The sequence below is a fragment of the Balaenoptera ricei genome, chromosome 10, assembly GCF_028023285.1.
Source record: "Balaenoptera ricei isolate mBalRic1 chromosome 10, mBalRic1.hap2, whole genome shotgun sequence".
Lineage (NCBI taxonomy): Eukaryota > Metazoa > Chordata > Mammalia > Artiodactyla > Balaenopteridae > Balaenoptera > Balaenoptera ricei.
In genome coordinates this window covers 14,114,558-14,139,556 of record NC_082648.1, presented here as the reverse complement: position 1 = coordinate 14,139,556, position 24,999 = coordinate 14,114,558, and the positions used below count along the sequence as shown (strand labels likewise).

At 35.4% G+C, this 24,999-nt stretch overlaps 1 non-coding gene across 1 annotated transcript; it reads left to right on the top strand.

Annotated features, from left to right (window-relative positions):
- The first annotated feature begins 23,863 nt into the window (after positions 1-23,863).
- On the top strand, positions 23,864-23,968 carry LOC132373818 (U6 spliceosomal RNA). Its single transcript, XR_009505485.1, has one exon. It is a non-coding gene; the product is annotated as a U6 spliceosomal RNA (small nuclear RNA).
- Positions 23,969-24,999: the final 1,031 nt, after the last annotated feature.

The window sequence follows — 24,999 nt, the reverse complement described above, 5'->3', positions numbered from 1 at the left end:
GTGGTATGTTTGATTCTCTTCCCTTTATATTTTGTGAATCTTCTATAGGTTTTTGCTTTGTAATTACCATGAGGCTTATATAAAACATCTTACTGATTTGAGTCTATTTTATACTGAGAGCAACTTAACTTCAATCACATATAAAAACCCTACTCTTTATGCCCCCCGCTTTTATGTTTTTGTTGTTACAATTTACTTCTGTTTATATTGGGTATTTTTTAACAAATACTAATAGGTATAGTTATTTTTAGTAGTCTTTACCTTTAATCTTTATGCTATAGGGAAGAGGTTAATACGCCATCATATTGCAAAATTAGTTTTCTGAATATGACTATATATTTACCTTTACCAGTGTGTTGTAAATTTTTGTTTTCATGTTACTAATTAGAGTCTTTTCATTTTAGCTTGAAAAAACTTCAGCATTTTTTGTAAAGCAAGTCTAGTGGTGATGGACTCCCATGGCTTCTGTTTGCCTTGGAAAGTCTTAAAAAAATCTCAATTTCTGAAGGATAATTTTGCCAGATAGAGTATTATTGGCTGACAGTATTTTTCTTTCATCATTTTGAATATATCATCCCTCTCTCTCCTGGCCCATAAAGTTTCTGCTGACAAATCTGCTAATAGCCTAATGGGGATTCCTTTGTAGTTCATAATCTTTTTTCTCTTGCTGCTTTTAAGATTCTCTCTTTGTCTTTTATTTTTTATTATCTTACTATACTGTGCCTTGGAAAAGGTCTTTTTGATTGAAAAAATGAGGTGATCTGTTAACTTCATGAACTTGGATGTCCAAGTCTCTCCTCACTTTGGGAAGTACTCAGCTATCATTTCTTTCAATATACTTTTAGCTTCCTTCTCCAACTTTTCTTCTTCTGGAATTCCAATGATTCAGATTGGTCCTTTTGATGGTATCCCATAGATCAAACAGGCCTTCTTTACTCTGTTTTTTTTTTTTATTTGTTCTCCTGTGTTTGCATTATTTCAAAGTTCTTATCCTCTAACTCACTGATTCTTTCTTCTACGTGATCTGTTCTGCTGTTGATGCTCTCTATTGCATTCTTCATTTCACTCATTGACTTCTTCAGCTCCAAAATTTCTGTTTGGTTATTTTTTAATGATATCTATCTCTGTTAAATTTCTCATTTTATTCATGTTGTTTTCCTGATTTTGTTGAATTGTCATTCAGTGTTTTCTTATAGCTCACTGAATTTTCCCAAAAAGTTTTTTTGAATTCTTTATGGGTAAGTCACAAATCTCTGTGTCATTGGCTTTGGTTACTGGAGGAATATTGTGATTTTTTGTGTGATGGCATGGGTCCTTGATTCTTCATGTTCCTTGACGTTTTGTGTTGCTGTTTCCACATTTGAAATAGCAGCCACCTCTCCCAGTCTTTACTAGCTGCCTTCAGGTGAGAGATACTTTGTTTTGGTACTGCTATATATTCTGGGACTTCCTCTGGCTTTGTATGAATATGCTTGTTCTATACTTCTTTTTTCTCTCTTGTGGCAAAATTCTTAAGCTTGTATGTTTTCTCTAGTTCTTAGAACTCACCAGGCCTGCTGCTGGAAGCCTATTTTTTTTCCTGATGGAGGCAATAAAGCTCAAGATGGTGGTTTCTCCTTTACCTACCTGAAACCCCTGGCCTGTTTTCTGCACGGGCTCCCTGTCTACCTGAGCTTGCTGTCATAAGCACCCTTGGGATCATGCACAGGGAGCTACCTAAAGATTGGAGGGAGATGTGGGATTAGCACCAGGGAATTGGTGGTGTTGCAGGCCAATTAGGGAGATCTTTAGGTAAGGTTTTCCTAGCAGACTGTGAGTGTACTTATTGCTAGAGCCCAAAACACAATGGGGACAGCGTCCCTTTAGTGCACTGTGGTATTCTCATTGGCTTCTTTCCTGATGTCTTTCTTCCCCCAAGTCATGGCTTTCCTGCTTTAATACTCTGGGCACAGAAGGATAGCAATGGACTTCTTTAGCAGCATCCCACACAGATGGGGAGTTCCAGCATTCATTCACTTTCTCTCTTTACCCCATGGGAGAGATCATGGGCCTCCTCTAGCTCTAATTTTTACCCCCTTGAAGAGAGGGAAGATGCTGTCAAAGTTCCTTTACACACTCCAATGTCTCCAAACTTGTTTTGCTTTTTTTTTTCTCCACTGAGTACTGAAACTTCTCCTCTGGAAATCTTGACTTCTACGAAGTCTCTGTCATCCATGGGTAGCTTCCCAAGGAAGTGTTTTCCAGGTGCTCACACGCCAGAGGCAAGAGGGTCTAAATCAGTTAACAGGATCCTGCTAGTTCCACAGTCTGGTCCAAGATCTGTCTGCCTATTTCCCGATGCACAGGTGGCTTAGACCAGCGGTCCCCAACATTCTTGGCACCAGGGACTGGTTTTGTGGAAGACAATTTTTCCACAGACAGTGGAAATTTTTCCACAGACAGTGGGGGCAGCGGTGGATGGTTCAGGTGGTAATGCGAGTGATGGGGAGCAATGGGGAGCAGCAGATGAAGCTTCATTCACTTGCCCACCACTCACCTCCTGCTGTGTGCCCTGGTTCCTAACAGGCCACGGACCGGTACCGGTCCACAGCCCAGGGGTTGGGGACCCCTGGGTTAGACTCCTCATGGGTTGTTAGCATGTAGTGTTGGATCCCACCACTCCCATAGAGGCACTTTTGTTTGTGGATGGAAACCAAATTTTAGTTGTTGGGGGTGGGGTGGGGTGAAGCAAAAAGGAGGGACTTATGCCACCATAATGCTGACATCACTTCTCATTACATTTCTAATTTTTAAATTGTCCCTACTCTTAAAAGCTTATATCATGTGCACATGATTTATAAATTCTTAGATCCTCAAGGTCAGTGTCATCTCTCCTCTGTTTTCTAAAACTAGTTTTATATAACTAATAGCATAAATAATATTCTTCTGCTTAATAACCATGTACGTATCATACGTATATTATGTTCTACCTGCAAACAGACACTATGAATTTCTTCTTTTTATGTATCCTACAAGTACCACCATTTTGGCTTCTGTTGATAGAATAGTTTAACCTACACACTAAATGGCAAAGGAAATACTATACTACCATTAAAAATATATATATATATATATATATATATATATATATAGGGCTTTGTCTCAGTGGATAGTAAGAAAACCTATATTGCAAACTGGAAAGCTATGAGCCTTGTTATGTCTTGGCCAAATATTCCAAACTGTCATCTGCAATAACTTGGAAAGCAGATCACATGCTTTAAAGAGAATGTAATTCTGGGTCTTGGGGATGAAAACAGAACATTGTAGTGTGTTGAATGTTCCTTAATACTTATAGCAAGGTATTATAATAAACAGATGAGCCCAGTCAAAAACTGACAAATTTGCATGCAGAGATGGAATAGACTGGAATTTTGTAAAGGAGATTTTATCTGCCTTTGGCCTCAGTTAGACAGTCTAGTAATTTTTTGCAGGCAGGGTTGGAAAAATCAACTGCTTGTTTAACTCAAACAGTAGAAAGTAATGCTCCAGACACTTCTCAAATAACTCTCATTATGGCTTTTCAACTAGGAAAATGGAAGTTAGCCTAGTGGTAAAGATCAGGTTAAGGGGAATATCTTAGCCTATTAGCCTATTTTTTCAGATTATAACCATTAAAATGAGGGGGGTGGGAATGATCCTGGAATAGAAGCCAGTATTTAATACAGGTTTAGAGAACTCTGTCCAAAAATTAACTTTGGTATGGTAGATGGTACATGAGTTATTGAAACAACATTAACTTGAAGTCAAGTAAGTTTTTAAGGAAATTATATTGTCAAAGAATCATCTAGCCAAGCCTTCAACACCCATACGGTTGTTTGAGTCCTAAAATTATTCCTGAACTTTCAAACCTGCACCAGCAGGTAGTGGGCTGCAAAAGCTGGAAAGTTGTGTAATGCCCACTCCAATACAGTCACAGAAGATAATGAACAAGGAAGACTGATCTAAAGGGCCAAGACAGGTCGGAGAGAACAATGGACCAAGTTCTCTTTTTCCAAAAAACAGAACCAGTGTCTAATAAAGAAACTTGTTCCACTGCCAAGACAGAGAATTTGTGCAATTTCTGTTCAGCAGATGTTCATCATTGATATGAACTAGTAACTCCCATGTCTCCTATTTTTACCTTTTCCAAATGGAAAGCTGATTTTGCATTCATAATGTACTACTTTCCCTTATGGAGATTGATCTCATGTGGGGAAAGAAAAGTGAGCATGGGCACCTTTAAGATCAGAAACCAGGGAGTGGAAATTGCAAACCATCCTCCAGGATGCATTTCCCCAATTATTCTTTCAGTAATTACCCCTCCTCATTTATTTTTAACTGAGCATGTATCTACTCAACCTCACACTATATTTCCCAGTCTTCCTTGAAGATAGGTGCAGTCATGTGACTACATGTTTGACATTGAAAGTTGAATAGTGTCAACCTACCAGCCTAGGTTCCTGAATGAACTTTTAGAGCAGAATCTGCGTACCTTCCCTGAACTATTATGAGAAAGAATAGTGTACTTTCATTTTATTTAAGCCACTATATTTTAGAGAATCTTTGTTATAGCAGCTTAGTTTATACTTTAACTTACATTACAATAGCATAATATTCCTAGACTACATTTGCCTACTGCTTGTGTTTTGCCAAACCATAGACAACTCTGTGTTAAAATTTATTTGATTTCATATTCTCGGTAATTCCATCACTACTCTGTTATAACTACTTCCCCAAGCCTACTGTGATAGTTAATTTTATGTGTCAACGTGGCTGGGCCACAGTGCTCAGATATTTGATCAAACATTATTGAGGATGTTTCTATCGTGGTGTTTTATTGGCTGAGACTAACATTTAAATTTGTGGATTTTGAGTAAAGCAGATCATTCTCCATAATGTGGGTGGGCCTCATCCAATAAATTGAAGGCATTAATAAAACAAAGACGGACCTCTTTTAAGCAATAAGGAATTCTTCCAGCAGGATGCCTTTGGACTCAAACTGCAACTACTCCCAGAGTCTCCAGCCTGCCCATTTACCCCATCCGTCTTTGGACTCACCAAGCCTCTACAATCTTGTGAGCCAATTCCTTAAAAATAAATTTCCCTCTCTCTCCACACACACACCATCATCATCATCATCAGACTTTAATACCATTATAAAATCACCATTTTGCTATTGACAGCATGTATCTCAATTTCAGATTATTTTTTCATGCTACAAATATTTATTGAAGATTTATTACGTACCAGATTGTAGTTTTGGAATACAAAAGAGTCTTTCTCTCATGAGGCTTACATTCTAGTGTAGAAGACAGATAATAAATAAATAAATAAATTTTAAAAATGATAGAACTACTGTGGAGAAAAATGAAGCAGAAGAAAGAGCTCGAGAATGACTGAAAGGAAGTATTTTTTAGAGAGTGTCTCGGCAGGGTGGGGAGCTCTTGATAATTTAAGGGATGAGCAGTGTTATTTTATAGTGAAGGAGTCAGCCATGGGGATACTTCATGAGGTCTAGGCTAAGGAAACAGTAAAGGCAAAGTTCTCATGGTTAGAGAATGCTTGATGTGTTTGAGAAATTTTGCTGTAGTGCAATGAATAGAGTGGTCTAGGACTTAAGCTGGAAGGGGTTTTCTATTTTTGAGATTCTAAATTGGACAAAAGTCAGACATTAATCTAGGGGTAATAAATGTCTTAGACTTTCTGAGACTACCTTTTCTGAGTATGTATTTTGAAATTTCCAGATATGTTTGAGAGTCATCCCAACATCTATAGGAAATAAGGCCTCTTCCACGTGTTGATAACTAGTCAGGAAAAAATTCATATAAGTTTCTTCAAGTTAAAGATGAGATAAATGTTGTGTACCTTATTTAGATAGTTACATGCTACTATTTTTTTTTTATGTTCCTTATAAATTTCTAGAACTTAGGTGGACTAACCTAGTCTCAGCTGCAGTTAGGGACTGGGAGAAGCGGTTTGAGCTCCAGGGGACCCAAGTACTAGCCAGTAGCAGAGATTCCACTTGCCCCTGAGCCCAGGACATTGAGGAGGTGAAACCAGTCATCAGAGGAACAGAATGAGGAGCTTGAGGGCAGGTTTTTCTATCAACGTGGAGATTCTCAACTTACCTACAGCAAGGATCTGGATTGTATTTTATTAAAATAAGTAGCATGTTTTCTTACCATGTATAGCCTTGTATTCAACCTTATGATTCTGGCTTTTAGCCCTCAATTGACCATTTAGTCCTAGCTTTGATAAGCAGGATTTATTAACTGAGATGAAAGTTGTAAAATAGAGCTTCAAGCGGTAAGGGGTTTCCACTTTTATTTATTTAATGACAACTTCAGGAAGGGTGAGGCCTCATTGCAAATGCTGTTCTTAAAATAAATAAAGCAATAGGCTAACTCTTATCATAAAACAAAATCTGAATCCTCCAGGTTGGTAAGCAAAAGAGAATCTCAGTGTTAACAGAGGATAGATTCAAAAGGCCAGTTACCTTTCCTTCCTTTCAGGAAGCTGTGAAATGACAGCACTCCTGTGTCAGATGCCACATTCAAAATACGGTAATTCAAGGAGGTCTTACTTTAAAAGAGACTGTTTAACAAAGATGTAGATTTAGGTGCATGATGAAGTGGCCCTAAGCATAGTAGTATTTTCTATCACCATTCCAGGCCCAAAGGGGCAAATGTAAGGATAGGTTATTAAAACCCAGAGGAACAGAGTCACATAGATTAAGAAACATTGAAAAGAACAGGAAGCTTCAGTGTAAGGGTAAGGATACAGCCTTGTAAAGAAGGAGCTAAGGAAATAAATATTCTGACTTCACTCTCCTCACTCCTTCCAATGCTATAGTGCAGGGATGTCCCAATGGGCAAGCCCAACAGTAAACAGCAGTGTGGGAACCCTGACGTAATCTGGGATAGTGAGAAGGACAAAGAGGGGTTGAAAGTTAAACTGAAGGGAGAAATGGGAACTTTAAGGCACAATTCCCTTTCTCTGCCTTGAAAATGAATCTGTCCCAGGGTGATTTCAACAAGTGAAATTTCTATAAATGACAGAAAGATAACTCTTCCTTTCTTCTTGTCATTGATAGAGGTAGTATGCAAGAGACAGGCTCATAACTGCTCCTCCTGCAATATTCTGATGGATGGTAAGCTTTCTATGAATGGATTAGTTACTATTCCCTGGGGAAGGAGGATGAGGCAAAGATGGACATGGATATTGGAAATGTATTTTTTTCAAATAATTTTCCAGTTCAAAGGAATGCTTCTTATCAATGGGCCTAAAGAAAGAACTTGGGAAGAGGAGCATCTGTACTTACAAAGCCCACAGAGCTAACATCCAAAGTTAGTAATTTCCTCAACACAAAAAATGTCTAGGCACGTTTACCACACTCAGAAGACCTAGACTCATTTGTCACTTTTAAAGAATACTACAGTTAATATTGGAAATATATTTGCTTCCTTCCTGGGATGAGGATTCGGAACCTGACCTCAGGCCATTCTTTATGGATTTGCAAAGTAAGGCCCTAAATGAAAAGATGAGTCTTTTCAGTTCTTTCTAAAGGTCACCATGCTGCAGATCATGGTAATCTTTAATATGTGAGTCCCATGGCACCAGAAACACCCATGTAATACAAACTGAGATTATTTTTTTTTAATTTTGTCATCTAGTGTTAATAAAGTTCACTTTTCAAATATACATACGTTTAAAAATCAAAGGCAGTATGTGTATGTTTTTGCATAATTCAATAAAATTATTCCTGAAATTTAAAATTTTTATTCTCATAAACAAAATTTAAATTAATTTTTTTCAAAAAACAGTCAAATAGATTCTGCATCAGTGAAAAATCTAAGGGCAGAAAAATGGTTTATTTGCTTCTCTTACATTGAAAATCCCAGATGGCAGCCCAGTACTATATCATATATTTTTTAAATAATTCACTTAGATACAGAGTATATTATTCAGTATATTGTGTAATTGTATTTTAGTACCTTTAAGTACACTGACATGGCTTAACTTATACCACAGACTGCACAGGTGGTGGTACAATTGCTACACAATAAAAAAATTAACAGCAAGAAGAGTGTTGATTTGACAACATTATCAAAAATGCTATGAATAAAACCTAAAGTCAAATAGCATACAAAAATAGCTACCAAAATGTGACATATATTTTAATACATAAAAGAATTTACCAATCAGAAGAATTTAGAAAATAAATACTCAAGTTAAAAAATAGAGAAAAATCAAAAAGAGATTTAGAGTCAAAATCACACATCACGTTTGTCTACATCTCCTAATTTCCATCTAATCATCATGATTTTTCTCTTTCTTTTACTACAAGAATAGCCTAACTCTTCTAGTAGCTTCTACTCTTGCCTCTTTTTGGGAGAGTAGATTGATTTCTGCTATCCACATATGATCCAAAATAATCTTTGTAACACCTTTACTTGATCACGCTCCTTTCCCCAGCTTAAAATTTTAATTACTTACCATTATCTTTAGAAATAATTAATAATTGAAACCCATGTTTAAAATATCCTTCACGGGATTGTTCCTACAGACTACTCTGATTTTTTCCCTCTGCCACTCTTCTTTCCCCTAGCTACCTTTGCATATTACTCTCATGTATGTTCATTGAACACCCCAAGCTTGTTCCCAGCTTAGACTTACTCACTCTCTTTGAAAAGCTCTTCCCTAGCGATGACATATGAGTGACTCAATAACTTAATTCTGGCCTCCTTTAAATATGCCAGTTTTTTCTCATCTCAAGGCCTTTGGCATACACTCTTAAATCTTCCTTAAATTCTCTATCTCCTTCATTTCAAATAGTTGGCTGCTTATTATTCCTCTATCCTCAATTATGCATAAACTTTATAGAGTCATCCTCCATAAACTTTATGTTTAAAAGATACTCTCTATTTCTAGTTTTAAAATAAAGGCTGTCCTCTCTTCCATGTGATCAATGTGAAAATAAAATAAATTTTATCTTTTAAAGTAGATGGGAATATCTATACTATGGGCAGGATTCCATGATGCACTCTCAAGACTTGTTCCCTCGTGTACAAACCCTGTATAATCCCCTCCCCTGAATGTGTGTGGGACATGAGAATATGGTAAAATATTGCTTCCATGGTTAAGTTACTAATCAGTTGACTTTGGGTTAATCAAAAAAGGAGATTATCCTGGATGGGTCTGACTCAAACTGATGAGTCCTTTTAAAAAGGTGTGGCGTTAGAGAGGCATTCTGCTGGACTTCAAAATGAAGGAAACTACCATATTGTGGCAAAAACAACCTTAACCTGTTACCATAATCAAATAAAGGCAATGCAAACAAAAAATCAGAACAATATCTCTCATGAACATTGGCTTAAACAAACTTAGTAACATATTAAATCAAATCTATAAATATATAAAAATATAATACCTCATAAACAAATGGGATTTAATCCAGGAATGCAAGGTTAGTTCAACATTTGAAAAGAAGTCAGTTATTTCACCATTTTAACAGACTGAAAAAAATGATCTCAATGGATTCAGAAAAAGCATTGGACAAAATTCAGCCTTCATTCATGCTGCATACTTAGGAATTTCTAGGCATACTTAGGAGTAGAATAAAATGTTCTTATTCTGATAAAGGACATCAGGAATAAAATTACCGCTAATATGATATTTACTGGTAAAAGACTGAATGTTTTCTCCCTAAGATACAGGATAAGGATAAGGTGGCTGCTCTCACTTCTATCAACATTGTACTGCAGGGTCTAGCCAAAAAATTGTAACTACGAAATTAACTTTGGAATAGATGTAAAACTATTCAGGTTATCTAGGTTATTTTGAGTGAGTTTGATAGTTTGTCTTTTAAATAATTTATCCATTACATCTAAGACAAGAAAAAGAAAAGAAAAAGCATACAGATTGGAATAGAACAAATAAAACTTTATACTTGTATCTGCCATGATTGTCTAAATAGACAATTCCAAAGATAAAAAAGTAATACTGGCATCAATAACTGTGTTTAGCAAGGACACAGGAAACAAGCTCAATATTAAAAATCAGTTTCATTTCAACATAGTAGCAAGAAACAGATAGAAACTGAAATTATATATATATGTATATATTCATATATATAATTTACATTTGAATTAGAAATCACAAAGTGCATAGGGATAAATTTACAAAATATGTGTAAGATCTATACATTGGAAACTATACAATATTGCTGGAGAAAATTTTAGAAGATCTAAATAAATGGAGAAAATGCACTATGCTCATGGACCAGAAGATTCAATATCATTAAGTTGTTAATTCTTCTCAAAGTAATCTACAGATTCAAGGTAAGCCTAATCAAAATCCCTATTGTTGTTTTTATTTTTGTTGCTGTTGCTGATATTGAAAATAAAAAAATACAAGCAAAGGCTTGAGAGAATGCATAGATTATATTTAAATATAGGACTTAATTTACAAATAAAAACTGTGAGAAATTATGTGTAAAAAGAAGTCAACTTGAAAGAAATTATATGATAAATAATCATAGTTAGAAATAAAAGTACATCATTTACAGGCAATAAATAAAAGAAGTGTAAATATATTGCAAAATATAAAAGTAAAAAGTTAGAAAAAAACTTGTAAACAGGAAAAAATTGAGTTATAGATGAGAGAAATTAAATAAAAATATGATTTTTATTTCTCTAAAGAGAATGATGAATACTAGTAAGATGAAAACTACTTAAAAAATATAACATTATACATATGTCATCAGCTAGAGTTATACATGTATCCTCTGAAACAAAATACGTAGTGTGCAAATTATCACAAAAAAATAAGCAAAACAAAGAAATTAATATTGTAAAGGAAGAAAAATAACATAATGACAAGAAATATAACTTAAATATGACTACAGAATTCAAACCAAACATTTCTGTCAAATCAAAGGAAACATTTTTAATCAAGTATTGGTTATGTAAATTAAGTTGCAACATATAGTGAAGTGTAGTTAGAATATATGCAGCCATTGAAAATAATGAGGCAGTTCTATATATACTGATAAGGAATCTTTAAGTAAAAATTACAAAATAAGGAAAGGTGAGTAAGTCAGTTCTTATTATTTTTTTTAATCACACACACACAAATACCCAGAATATCTCTAATGAAGTATAGAGAAAATAATTGAATATTGATTTCATCTGAAGATAAAATTTTGGAGAAAGTTGGAAGAGAGATTTTTCACAGTATGTGCTTTTGTATATTTTAAATTTTGTGCAGGCTCATATTTTATTTCTTCGAATATAAGTATTTTTAAGAAGTACTTCTTTCATTTCTATCTCTGCATCCCATTCACTTCTTTCAGGGAACATATAAAAATCTGTAATTATAAAAAATGCATTCGTTCTCATGTTTGTTGTTTATCAGGCTCACAAAATTGTAAGCTTTATGTGGGTTGGGGCCAAGTATATTTCTCCTTAAATAGAACCTGGTATTCAAATAGGCACTAAATATGTACACTTTGAAAAAATGAACAAACATAACCAAGTGAATAAAAGAATAGATGATCTAATCAACCAAGGATAGAATCAAGTAAATTGAAAAAAAAAATTATTAATAATAATAAACAATCACATATAAGTTAAAACCAAAGCTAAATATTTTACCTCTTGTGAAACACTTTATAATATCCAATACTTGTGGCTGTGTGCAAACAGATACTTTCTAACGTTGCTGTGTTAGAATTAGTAATGGCCATCAGAGAAATTTTTATAAAATAGAAAAATCGAACTTAACATAAAATCCAAACAATAAAAGATTGGCTAAAATATCAGGTATAACCCTTATGATGAAATAAAATGAAATAAAAATGCTATGGAAGATTGGTTCAAGATGACAGAGTAGAAGGACGTGCATTCACTCCTTCTTGCGAGAGCATCGGAATCACAACTAACTACTGAACAATTACCGACAGGAAGACACTGGAACTCACCAAAAAAGATACCCCATATCCAAATACAAAGGAGAAGCTGCAGTGAGACGGTAGGAGGGGCACAATCACAATAAAATTAAATCCCCTAATTGCTGGGTGGGTGACTCACAAACTGGAGAAAATTATATTGCAGGAGTCCACCCAGTGGAGTGAAGATTCTGAGCCCCATATCAGGCTTCCCAACCTGGGGGTCTGGCAACAGGAGGAGGAATTCCCAGAGAATCAGACTTTGAAGGCTAGCGGGATTTGATTGCAGGACTTCAACAGGACTGGGGGAAACAGAGGCTCCACTCTTGAAGGGCACACACAAAGTAGTCTGAGCATCAGGACCCAGGGGAAGGAGCAGTGACCCCATAGGAGCCTGAACCAGATCTACCTGCTAGTGTTGGAGGGTCTCATGCAGAGGCGTGGGGTGGCTGTTGCTCACCGTGGTCACAAGGACACTGGCAGCAGAAGTTCTGGGAAGTGCTCCTTGGCATGAGCCCTCCCAGAATCCGCCATTAGCCCCAACAAAGAGCCGGGTAGGCTCCAGTGCTGGGTAGCCTCAGGCCAAACAACCAACAGGGAGGGAATGCAGCCCCAACCATCAGCAGACAAGTGGATTAAAGTTTTACTGAGCTCTGCCCACCAGAGCAACACTCAGCTCTACCTTCCACCTGTCCCTCCCATCAGGAAGATTGCACAAGCTTCTTAGATAGCCTCATCCAGCAGAGGGCAGACAGCAGAAGCAAGAACTACAATTCTCCAGCATGTGGAAGGAAAATCACATTCACAGAAAGATAGACAAAATGAAAAGGCAGAGGACTTTGTACCAGATGAAGGAACAAGATAAAACCCCAGAAAAACAACTAAATGAAGTGGAGATAGGCAACCTTCCAGGAAAAGAATTCAGAATAATGATAGTGAAGATGATCCAGGACCTCAGAAAAAGAATGGAGGCAAAGATTGAGAAGATGCAAGAAAGGTTTAACAGACACCTAGAAGAATTAAAGAACAAACAAATAGAGATGAACAATACAATAACTGAAATGAAAAATCCACAAAAAGTAATCAATAGCAGAATAACTGAAGCAGAAGAAGAGATAAGTGACCTGGAAGACAGAATGGTAGAATTCACTGCTGGGGAGCAGAAGAGAGAAAAAAGAATGAAAACAAATGAAGACAGCCTAAGAGACCTCTGGGACAACATTAAATGCAACAACATATGCATTATAATGGTCCCAGAAGGAGAAGAGAGAGAGAAAGACCTGAGAAAATATTTGAAGAGATTATAGTCAAAAACTTCCCTAACATGGGAAAGGAAATAGCCACCCAAGTCCAGGAAGCACAGAGAGTCCCAGGCAGGATAAACCGAAGGAGAAACACACCGAGACACATAGTACTCAAACTGACAAAAAGTAAAGACAAAGAAAAATTATTGAAAGCAACAAGGGAAAAATGAGAAATAACATGAAGGGAACTCCCATAAGGGTAACAGCTGATTTCTCAGGAGAAATTCTACAAGCCAGAAGGGAGTGGCACAATAAAGTGATGAAAGGGAAGAACCCACAACCAAGATTACTCTACCCAGCAAGGATCTCATGCAGATTCGAGGGAGAAATCAAAAGCTTTTCAGACAAGCAAAAGCTAAGAGAATTCAGTGCCACCACCAGCTTTACAACAAATGCTAAAAAAAACTTCTCTAGGCAGGAGACACAAGAGAAGAAAAAGACCCACAAAAACAAACCCAAAACAATTTAAAAAATGGTAATAGGAACATACATATTGATAATAACCTTGAATGTAAATGGCTTAAATGCCCCAACCAAAGGACAAAGACTGGTTGAATGGTTACAAAAACAAGACCCATATATATGCTGTCTACAAGAGACCCACTTCAGATCTAGGGACACATACACACTGAAAATGAAGGGATGGAAAAAGATGTTCCATGCAAAAGGAAATCAGAAGAAAGCTGGAGTAGCAATACTCATATCAGATAAAATAGACTTTTAAAATAAAGACTCTTACAAGAGATAAGGAGGGACACTACATAATGATCAAAGGATCAATCCAAGAAGAAGATATAACAATTATAAATGTGTATGCACCCAACATAGGATCACCTCACTACATAAGGCAAATGCTAACAGCCATGAAAGGAGAAATCAACAGTAACACAATAATAGTAAGGGACTTTAACACCCCACTTACACCAATAGACAGATCATCCAAACAGAAAATAAATAAGGAAACACAAGCTTTAAATGACACAATAGATAAGATAGATTTAATTGATATTTATAAAACATTCCACCAAAAAATGGCAGAATACACTTTCTTCTCATGTGCACATGGAACATTCTCCAGGATATATCACATCTTGGGTCACAAATCAAGCCTCGGAAAATGTAACAAAATTGAAATCGTATTAAGCATCTTTTCTGACCACAACGCTATGAGACTGGAAATCAGTTACAGGAAAAAAACTGTAAAAAACATAAATACATGGGGGCAAAACTTAACCAAGAGATCACTGAAGATATCAAAGAGGAAATCAAAAATACCTAGAGACAAATTATAATGAAAACATGATGATCCAAAACCTATGGGATGCAGCAAAAGCAGTTCTAACAGGGAAGTTTATAGCAATACAAGCCTACCTCAAGAAACAAGAAAAATCTCAATCGAACCTTACACCTAATGGAACTAGAGAAAGAAGAACAAACAAAACCCAAAGTTAGTAGAAGAAAAGAAATAAAGACCAGAGCAGAAATAAATGAAATAGAAACAAAGAAAACAATAGCAAAGATCAATAAAACTAAAAGCTGGTTCTTTGAGAAGATAAACAAAACTTATAAACTTTTAGCCAGATTCATCAAGAAAAAGAGGGAGAGGACTCAAATTAATAAAATTAGAAATAAAAAAGGAGAAGTTACAATGGACACTGCAGAAATACAAAGCATCATAAGAGACTACTACACGCAACTCTATGCCAGTAAAATGGGCAACCATGAAGAAATGGACAAATTCTTAGAAAGGTATAAACTTCCAAGACTGAAACACAAAGAAATAGAAAATATGAGCACACCAATCACAAGTAATGAAATTAAAACTGTGATTAAAAATCTTCCAACAAATAAAAGTCCAGGATCTGATGGCATCACAGGTGAATTCTATCAAACATTTAGAAAAGAGCTAACACCCATCCTTCTCAAGCTCTTCCAAAAAACTGTAGATGAAGGAACACTCCCAAACTCATTCAAGGCCACCATCACCCTGATACCAAAAGAAGACAAAAATATTACAAAAGAAAGAAAATTACAGACCAGTATCACTGATGAATATAGATGCAAAAATCCTCCACAAAATACTAGCAAACGGAATCCAACAACACATTAAAAGGATCATATACCATAATCAAGTGGGATTTTTCTGAGGGATGCAAGGATTCTTCAATATACACAAATCAATCAATGTGATACACCATATTAACAAACTGAAGAATAAAAACCATATGATCATCTCAATAGATGCAGAAAAAGCTTTTGACAAAATTCAACACCCATTTATGATAAAAACTCTCCAGAAAGTGGGCATAGAGGGAACCTACCGCAACATGTTAAAGGCCATATACAAAAAACCCACAGTATACATCATTCTCAATGGTGAAAAACTGAAAGCATTTCCTCTAAGATCAGGAACAAGACAAGGATGTTCACTCTCACCACTATTTTTTTGTTTTGTTTTGTTTTTTTAATTAATTAATTTATTTTTGGCCGTTTTGGGTCTTCATTTCTGTGCAAGGGCTTTCTCTAGTTGCGGCGAGCAGGGGCCACTCTTCATCACGGTGTGTGGGCCTCTCACTGTCGCGGCCTCTCGTTGCGGAGCACAAGCTCCAGATGCACAGGCTCAGTAGTTGTGGCTCACAGGCCTAGTTGCTCCGCAGCATGTGGGATCTTCCCTGACCAGGGCTCGAACCCGTGTCCCCTGTATTGGCAGACAGATCCTCAACCACTGCGCCATGAGGGAAGCCCTCGCCACTATTATTCAACATAGTTTTGGAAGTTTTAGCCACAGCAATCAGAGAAGAAAAAGAAATAAAAGGAATACAATTTGGAAAAGAAGAAGTAAAACTGTCACTGTTTGCAGATGACATGATACTATACATAGAAAATCCTAAAGATGCCACCAGAAAACTACTAAAGCTAATCAATGAATTTGGTAAAGTTGCAGGATACAAAATTAATGCACTGAAATCTCTGCATTCCTGTACACTAACAACAGAAGATCAGAAAGAGAAATTAAGGAAACGATCCCATTCACCACTGCAACAAAAAGAATAAAATAAAAATACCCAGGCATAAACCTACCTAAGGAGGCAAAAAGCCTGTATGCAGAAAACTGTAAGACACTGATGAAAGAAATCAAAGATGATACAAACAGATGGAGAGATATGCTATGTTCTTGTATTGGAAGAATCAATATTGTGAAAATGACTATACTACCCAAAGCAATCTACAGATTCAATTCAATCTCTATCAAATTACCAGTGGCATTTTTTTTACAGAACTGGAACAAAGAATCTTAAAATTTGTATGGAGACACAAAAGACCCTGAATAACCAAAGCAGTCTTGAGGGAAAAAAACGGAACTGGAGGAATCAGACTCCCTGACTTCAGACTATACTACAAAGCTACAGTAGTCAAAACAATATGGTACTGGCACAAAAACAGAAATATAGATCAATGGAACAGGTTAGAAAGCCCAGAGATAAACCCACGCACCTATGGTCAGCTAATCTATGACAAAGGAGGCAAGGATATACAATGGAGAAAAGACAGTCTCTTCAATAAGTGGTGCTGGGAAAACTGGACAGTTACATGTAAAAGAATGAAATTAGGACACTCCCTAATGCCATACACAAAAATAAACTCAAAATGGATTAGAGACCTAAATGTAAGACCGGACACTATAAAACCCTTAGAGGAAAACTTAGGAAGAACACTCTTTGACATACATCACAGCCAGATCTTTTCTGATCCACCTCCTAGAGTGATGGAAATAAAAACAAAAATAAACAAATGGGACCTAATGAAACTTAAAACCTTTTGCAAAGCAAAGGAAACTACAAACAACACGAAAAGACAATCCTCAGAATGGGAGAAAATATTTGCAAACAAATCAATGGGCAAAGGATTAATCTCCAAAGTATATAAACAGCTCAAGCAGCTCAATATTAAAAAAACAAACAACCCAATGAAAAAATGGGCAGAAGACCTAAATAGACATTTCTCCAAAGAAGACATACAGATGGCCAAAAAGCACATGAAAAGCTGCTCATCATCACTAATTATTAGAGAAATGAAAATCAAAACTACAATGTGGTATCACCTCACACCAGTTAGAATGGGCATCATCAGAAAATCTACAAACAACAAATGCTGGAGAGGGTGTGGAGAAAAGGGAACTCTCTTGCACTGTTGGTGGGAATGTAAATTGATACAGCCACTATGGAGAACAGTACAGAGGTTCCTTAAAAAACTAAAAATAGAATTACCATATGACCCAGCAATCCCACTACTGGGCATATACCCGGAGAAAACCATAATTCAAAAAGACACATGCACCCCCAATGCAACATATTTACCATAGCCAGGTCATGAAAGCAAACTAAATGCCCATCAGCAGACGAATGGATAAAGAAGATGTGGTACATATATACAATGGAATATTCCTCAGCCATAAAAAGGAACGAAATTGGGTCATTTGTAGAGACGTGGATGGATCTAGAGACTGTCATACAGAGTGAAGTAAGTCAGAAAGAGTAAAATAAATATCGTATATTAACACATATATGTGTAACATAGAAAATGGTACAGATGAACCAGTTTGCAGGGCAGAAATAGAGACACAGATGTAGAGAACAAACATATGGACATGGGGGAAGTGACTGGGGGGTGGTGTTGGTGGGATGAATTGGGAGATTGGGATTGACATAGATACACTAATATGTATAAAATAGATAACTAATAAGAATCTGCTGTATAGAAAAATAAATAAAATCAAAAAATTTAAAAAATGCTATGAAAACTCTTTCACATATTAAAAACCAAACTGTTTATATTTCCTAACACATTTTCCAAAAGAAAAATCATACACCCACAGACACATGTACATTGCAAAAATATGGTAAGTATATAAGGCAAGAAGTTCAGAGTGGTTATATCTTAATGCCAGAGCTATTTGTACATTTAGATATATTCCAGACTTTCTATAGTGAAAATATATACTTTTAAGGATAAAATTTATAACAGAAAATAAAAAGCTTAATTCTAAACTGGCAAAACTGAAAAACAAAAAATGTAATGAAACATCCATTTTCTATTATGAGACCCGGTCTTTTAAAATAATGTTTTAAAGCATTTCTTTTATATTTGGGGTGACAAAGCAGAACATTTCAGACTTGAGATGTGTTGGCATCTTGGTGTAATCGAAAGAACAGGAGTTTGACTCCTTATCATCCTCAGTTCAAATATGGCTCCACTTCTCACCAGAGCCCAGCCTGGCCTCTATGCCCCAGGGTGTCTTTATGCAGATAAACGTTGGTGCTACATAGCTCTTTGCAAGAATAAGTTCCTTTAAAAAAAAAGAAGAAAGAATAAGTTTCTTTTAACTTCTCCAAGTCTCAGTTTCCATATCTGAAGTGGTAAAGCGGTGCCAACCTCAAAAGAATTTAACAAAATAATGCTTATAAAAATGCCTAGGACACATTTATCTTAATGAATGTATATATACTGTACATGTGTAAATTGGAATTAACATAAACTTTCTATATGTAAATATAGACACAGATTGTATGCCCATAAAATGGAGACATAATCACATACTGACAAATGGAAGTGCATGATGGAAACTACATTTTTATAAAGAGATTAGATATGCTTGCAAGTGATGTAAAAGGCCAGTATATTTTCTATCTCACACAGGCAATTTTAAGAAAAAACAGATGGGATTTACAGAATTTGATTTATTAATAACATGTATTTTATTTTTGGTCCAAAACTAGGTTTTTTCTTTTAGGATGGGCAGAAATATGCAAGAAAGAAGGACAGAAAGCCAAGATTTAAGGAAAGGCTCTGAAATAAAATATGCACACACAGACTTGAAACAATCTGGTTCTAGGGTAACAAAGTAACAGGTTTTCCTCCACACATTTCCCCACCCCCAGCTAGGCACTGAATCCCCGTATGCAAACAAAAGGGACATATTGCAGAGGTGATTCATACAGCTGGGGACACAAAAGGCTGTTCCAGCCAAAGCCAACAATTAACAATGGCCTATTCGTTAAACGTTGTCCTCTCTAACTTGCTTCTTTCTTTCTGAGGGAAAGTGGCATGTTTGAATATGTGACATATTCTTTAAAGTTTCCACTTTTAAGCATTACTAAATGTACCTCAAAATAACAACCAACTTTCCCTTTTTTAAAATAGAAACCCAGGTTTTCATAAATATCTGTCTGTGCTTTCATCTGCATATGTGCTGCTATCTTTCCATAAACTCAATCACAGTTAATTTGGTCTGTATTGGTAAATGTAGAAAGGCTCTCAGATGGTTTAGAAGAAATAGAACAAAATTAGTTTGGATTTTTTTCCAAGTGGATTGTCACAATCTGTGCATGCTATTTCTCTCATTATTACATTTATGCAGCATTCAGATTCCCTTTTCTCCTTTATCCACCTCCTATTTAGCATAAACAGAGGAAGAATCAAGTGGATATAATTACCTCTAGATCCTTGATAAACTTTATCCAATAGCTAAGAGATATCAATGCTTGAATGGCTGTTATTTGTTTTCGTTTGGCATGCGACATGAAAGCAATGTATCTTCTGTTGTGCTTAGGAAAATCTCAATTAGAGTTCCAAGCACTAGTAGGCAAGGGAGAAATTTTCTGGCTTTGCTATGTTTTAACATTCCTGAATCTGGTCTCTGTCATGATCATCCTTCAAAGGAACCTCCATTTTAGCACAACTGCCAACAGACTCCAAAGATAGGTATTAAGGTAGCTTGTTTATAGAAATGTGTTTAGTCTCATCTCTAAGGAAATGTATTTGGCACAATACTTATTTATTGTATTAAAACATGATTATTTGCTATTAAAAAAACAAAGCAATTAAGATAAATGTGAATGTCAAAGTCACAATAGAAATTATTTCTTTCAAGTAACTCCAAGGCAGTCTCCAAATTTTGAGGCTCCTTGAACTTTCTTCTCCAAAAAGAGAATAGAGAATAAATTTATTCAAAAGAGAATAAATCCTAGATACCTAGGATTTAACCATCTTTTCCCAACCTGTGACAGTGTTATCAGAAGTATTTGAAGCAATTAGGTTTAAAAGATGCTTCTAATTCTTCTAGTTTCTATTGATTTCTACCTATTATGTGCCTCCTAAACACTTTATTCACATTTTTTGTGATGAACACTTTCCAAAATAAATGTCAATTGCCCGTTCACATTCTGTTTTCTCTTACTAGCACTTCTAATGAAACAGAGGTCTTTTCTTCCCCTCTGTACCCAAGTGTAAAATGCAATGAGGAAATATTCTTCCATACTGAATTTAATTCTATTAGGGACCTCCATTTCTGTTAGGGTGTGGATAAACAACACCACCATTTCAGAATCAGTATAACCTAGTCACTTCCAGATTAATACAATTTCCCTGGGGGAAATACTCAACTTTTCGGGATTTCTCTAAACACTTCCTTCTCTTTTATTTTTCATCAGATGGTATCTGAGTTTAGAAGAGGCTTGCATAATGGCTGGGCATTGGAAATGATATGTTTAAAACAACAACAACAACAAAAAAGCAGAGCAAATAGGCTATAATGTTCCATGAGATCATCAGGGATCCAGATCCCTTAAGGTACTGTTTTGTTTTGTTTTTCTAGTCTTTACAGGGTCAAAGCTAACTTGCTAGTGTTCCATCCACGTTCCAGTCCATAAGAAAGGAGAATGGGAGGAAGTGGAATGCATGCAGTTTCCTACCTAAAGATATGACTTGAAAGTTGTCTACATTATTCTGCTTATATCCAATTGGCTGAACTTAGTTTCCTGGATTGTACTAGCAGAAGAGAGCCATATATGTTGATAACCACAAGATAGGGAAGAAAAAAATAATTTTCATAAAATGGGTGAGAATAACACCTAACAATAGTTGAGCTAGAATTCATTCATCTTAAAAGAATTAAGTAAAGCATTTTAGAGTATGTCATAAAATTAACTGAATGTGTTACCTTTGATTGATTTATTCAGCTAACATTTATCAAATCTCATCCATGTTAGTAATGGGAAGTTAGCTAATATGAAGGAAAACAATTCTGGTATCTTCTTTAATGAGAGTTACTAATTACTAAATTTGCTATAATTTTATTACTTGACAAAAGTGGAAATACAAAAGTGAAACCTGTTTGGGTTTTTTTTTTGAGATAGTTTATAAGTTCAGAGTCTCATAATATAATGAAATAGAGATGTTACTTAGTATATGATACTTTCAAATTGACTGAATAATTCCATGAACAATAGCAAACCACTATTGAGAGGAAAGTTTCTATGACTTGAATCAGTTATCTTTTGACTGTAAATAACATAGAACATAGCTTAACAAGTCTGGTGCTGGTCTGGTGCAGGGACTTAACAAATATTATGGAAGAACCTGGCTCCATCTATCCTTCCATTCTGTCATTCTCTTTTTGTTGGATTTTTGTTTGTCTTTGTACTCTTCCCTCATAGTCTCAGAATGGTTTCCATAGCTCAAGTATAAAACAGTCATATTCGATGTCAGGAATCTGGGTAGTAGCAAAAGGGATCTTTTGTCAAGTTTTCTCTTTTTATCAATAAAGGGAAAACTTACGCAGAAGCTCCCTAGAAGACCTAACTTTTTGCCTCCTTGACCAGAACTGCAAAAAGTTTAAGAAACGGAGATATTTCTACAATTCAATTAAATCATTAATGGCTAGACTAACAGCCCTACAGTGGAGTACATTGGCACCCTAAAAAAATCAAAGTTTATATGATAAGTAAATAGAGGGAGAATATCTTTTGGGTAAACAAATAATGGGTTCTGCCACAGCTATGTAACCATCAAAATCATGGCCTTTGTATACCTTCTTTCATAATTTAAAGGTTATTCCAAATTTCCACTGCCCCCTCAGCCAATTCACTTCACAAGTGATTCCATCTCTCTTCTTAATAAATTACATTCCTGTTCTATTGCTTCTTTACTCTCAGAATTATAAACATGATCTTGTCTCTCCTATCCCAGTGATCGATTCTGGCTACCTGGCAACTTTTCTCCTTTCCTCCAAGGCTAAATATTTCTAAAGTGTAATTATCGCTCATTGCCTCTGCTTATTTACTTCCCTTTTACTTTCTAACCCAAATTAATCTGACCTTTGCCTCCACAATTACAACTATTGCTAAATTCAACAGTGGTCAATGGTCTTAATATTTCAACTGTAATAGACAATTTTCTGTCATTATAAAACCTGAGTTCTGTGTGGCATTCAACTCTATTTACCACTACCTCTTGTTGAAGTTATAGCTTTCTTTGACTTCTGAGAAACTACTCCTCAGTACATTTTCTCATATCTTTCTGGCCGTATCTTGTTCATTTTAATGGTTTGTGTCTTCTATTTGTACACCTACTCTGTTGATGCAGGATACCAAAATGCTAAAAATTCTTTGCATTAAGGAACATATAGAAATTCAAAGAAATGCCATATGCTACGTCACTGTTATAAATAGAATAAGATCAACGTTATTAAACCATTAAGTTACCCCCATCAATGGTTGTAAATTTTAAGTGAACATGAGAATCACTAGGAAATAAATTACCAGAAATAAGGAAGACCAAACTGATAAAGAGATATTCTATTTCCTTACATGGAGAAAAGCTGAAAAAAATTGTAATTCAGAAAGTTGTTAAATATAAAGTCAAGCATAAAAATAAAGTGACTCTTCAGGGACCAGCAAAAAAGAGAAAACACAAAATTAGACCAACAATTTCAAAGTGTTTTAATTGTAGTTCATGGGTATTTCATTAGCTCCTCAAGGCTAAAATCTAATACTGTTGTATGGACAGATGTGACTTTCTAGATGCCTAGAAAGTGGAAAGATTAAAGAAAGTCACCTGGATGAAGCTCAGATCCTTGAAGTACTGCCCTAGCCATTAAATTATATCTATAATTTATATTATATATATTATATATAAATATACATTATAATTTTATATATATATATATATATATATATATATATACTGTCCTAGAGAGGTGTTAAAAATATGTTCCATATCTAGAATAAAAGAACAGAATGACTACCATTAAGAAATAGAGTACTTAGGCTTATAGCATGCTCAAGTATGTAGTCTAAATATATGCTATGCACATGATAATAGAGACACGATCTAGGAAATAAACATAACAGTGTTTGAGGATATTGAAAATTCTAGATCCCTGAGAGAGCAAACATTTTCTATCACAGTTTATATTGAAATTCCACAGAACCTCTGCCAAGCTCACAAGAAAAAAATTTACAAACCTCAAAAGAAATAAACCCCCTTAAAATCAATATGCTGAATATTATAGAAGAAATTTATTCCTTCAGCTCTCCATTAATTTGATAAATATTTATCAGATGTCCACTATAAGTCGGAAAGTCTTGAAGCCACTGGATATATAGAAGTGAATAGACAATGAAGGGATGAAGATATAAAAGAAGGAAAATAAACCATAGTAAAAAAAAAAACAGGATAGATAAAAAATAGACAAAGCCATAAAAGAGCAAAGTGAACAACTTACTCCCTGAAATTAAGGACTTAATGGGCATGTGTTCACTTCAGGGGTATACATACTAAAATTAGAACAATACAGAGAAGATCAGCCTGTCTCCTCTTCATGGATGTCATGCAAATTTGTGAATATTTTTGTATAATTTTTTAGCATCAATCCCTAAATCTGAGAAAGATGGAATTAAAAAGAAACTTACAGACATTTCTCACTCATGAATATTGATGAAATAATCCTCAATAAGATATCATCAAACATAATTCAACAGCTAAATAAAAAATTTTAATATGAAAAATTTAGGAATGCAAGGATGGTTCAGTGTTAGATACTCTATTAATATAATTCACCGTGTTAACTTATCTAAGGAGGAAACTCATAATGAAGTCTCTGAAGATAATGAAAAGGCCTCAGATATAATTTCAAAGCCCATAGCTCCTAAAAATTAATTAGTATTACAGGAATATATGGATACAGTGAAATACCACTTATACCCATGAGAATCACTATAATGAAAAAGAGGGAAAATGCCAAATTTTAGTGATGTGGAGTAACCAGAACTTGCCTATACTGTTAGTACAACATCTTTGGAAAACAGTATGGCAGTATCTATTAAAGGTGAATATTTGCATAATCTATGACCCACCAATTTCACTCTTATATATATTATTGACCAAGATGACCTTAATATTCCCCTCAACTTGACTAAAATTTACACAGCCTTCTTCCTTACTTTTGGTCCCTGACCTCCTATTTGTAGAGCATTTACTTTAGAAAACTTGTTATTATAAATTCTTTCTCTGCTTCTTTGAAATGAAACTTTTTAAAAAGTCTTTTGCCAGTTTTACAACCCAAGACTATTTTTTTCAAGGGCCTGGGAGCCATCCCTTTGAAACATAACCAAAAAGGAAGAAAGCACCCCTACCCACCAGTCTCTACAAGAGGGTAGAAGTCTAACTTCAATCGGTGCCCAGCTCCAAGTTATAAAACTACCTTCTATCACGAAGAGAGGTAATTGGAGATGGTCAATTAGCAAATACAGATGACCTATAATCCCTGTACCCCATATTTTAATAATTCTTCCAAATGTTTTTTCAGTGGAGTTAAATTTAGACTGCATTGAATCTCTACGCTACTGCAGTGTCCTTGAACAAAGTCTTTCTTACCTGTTTAATGTCATC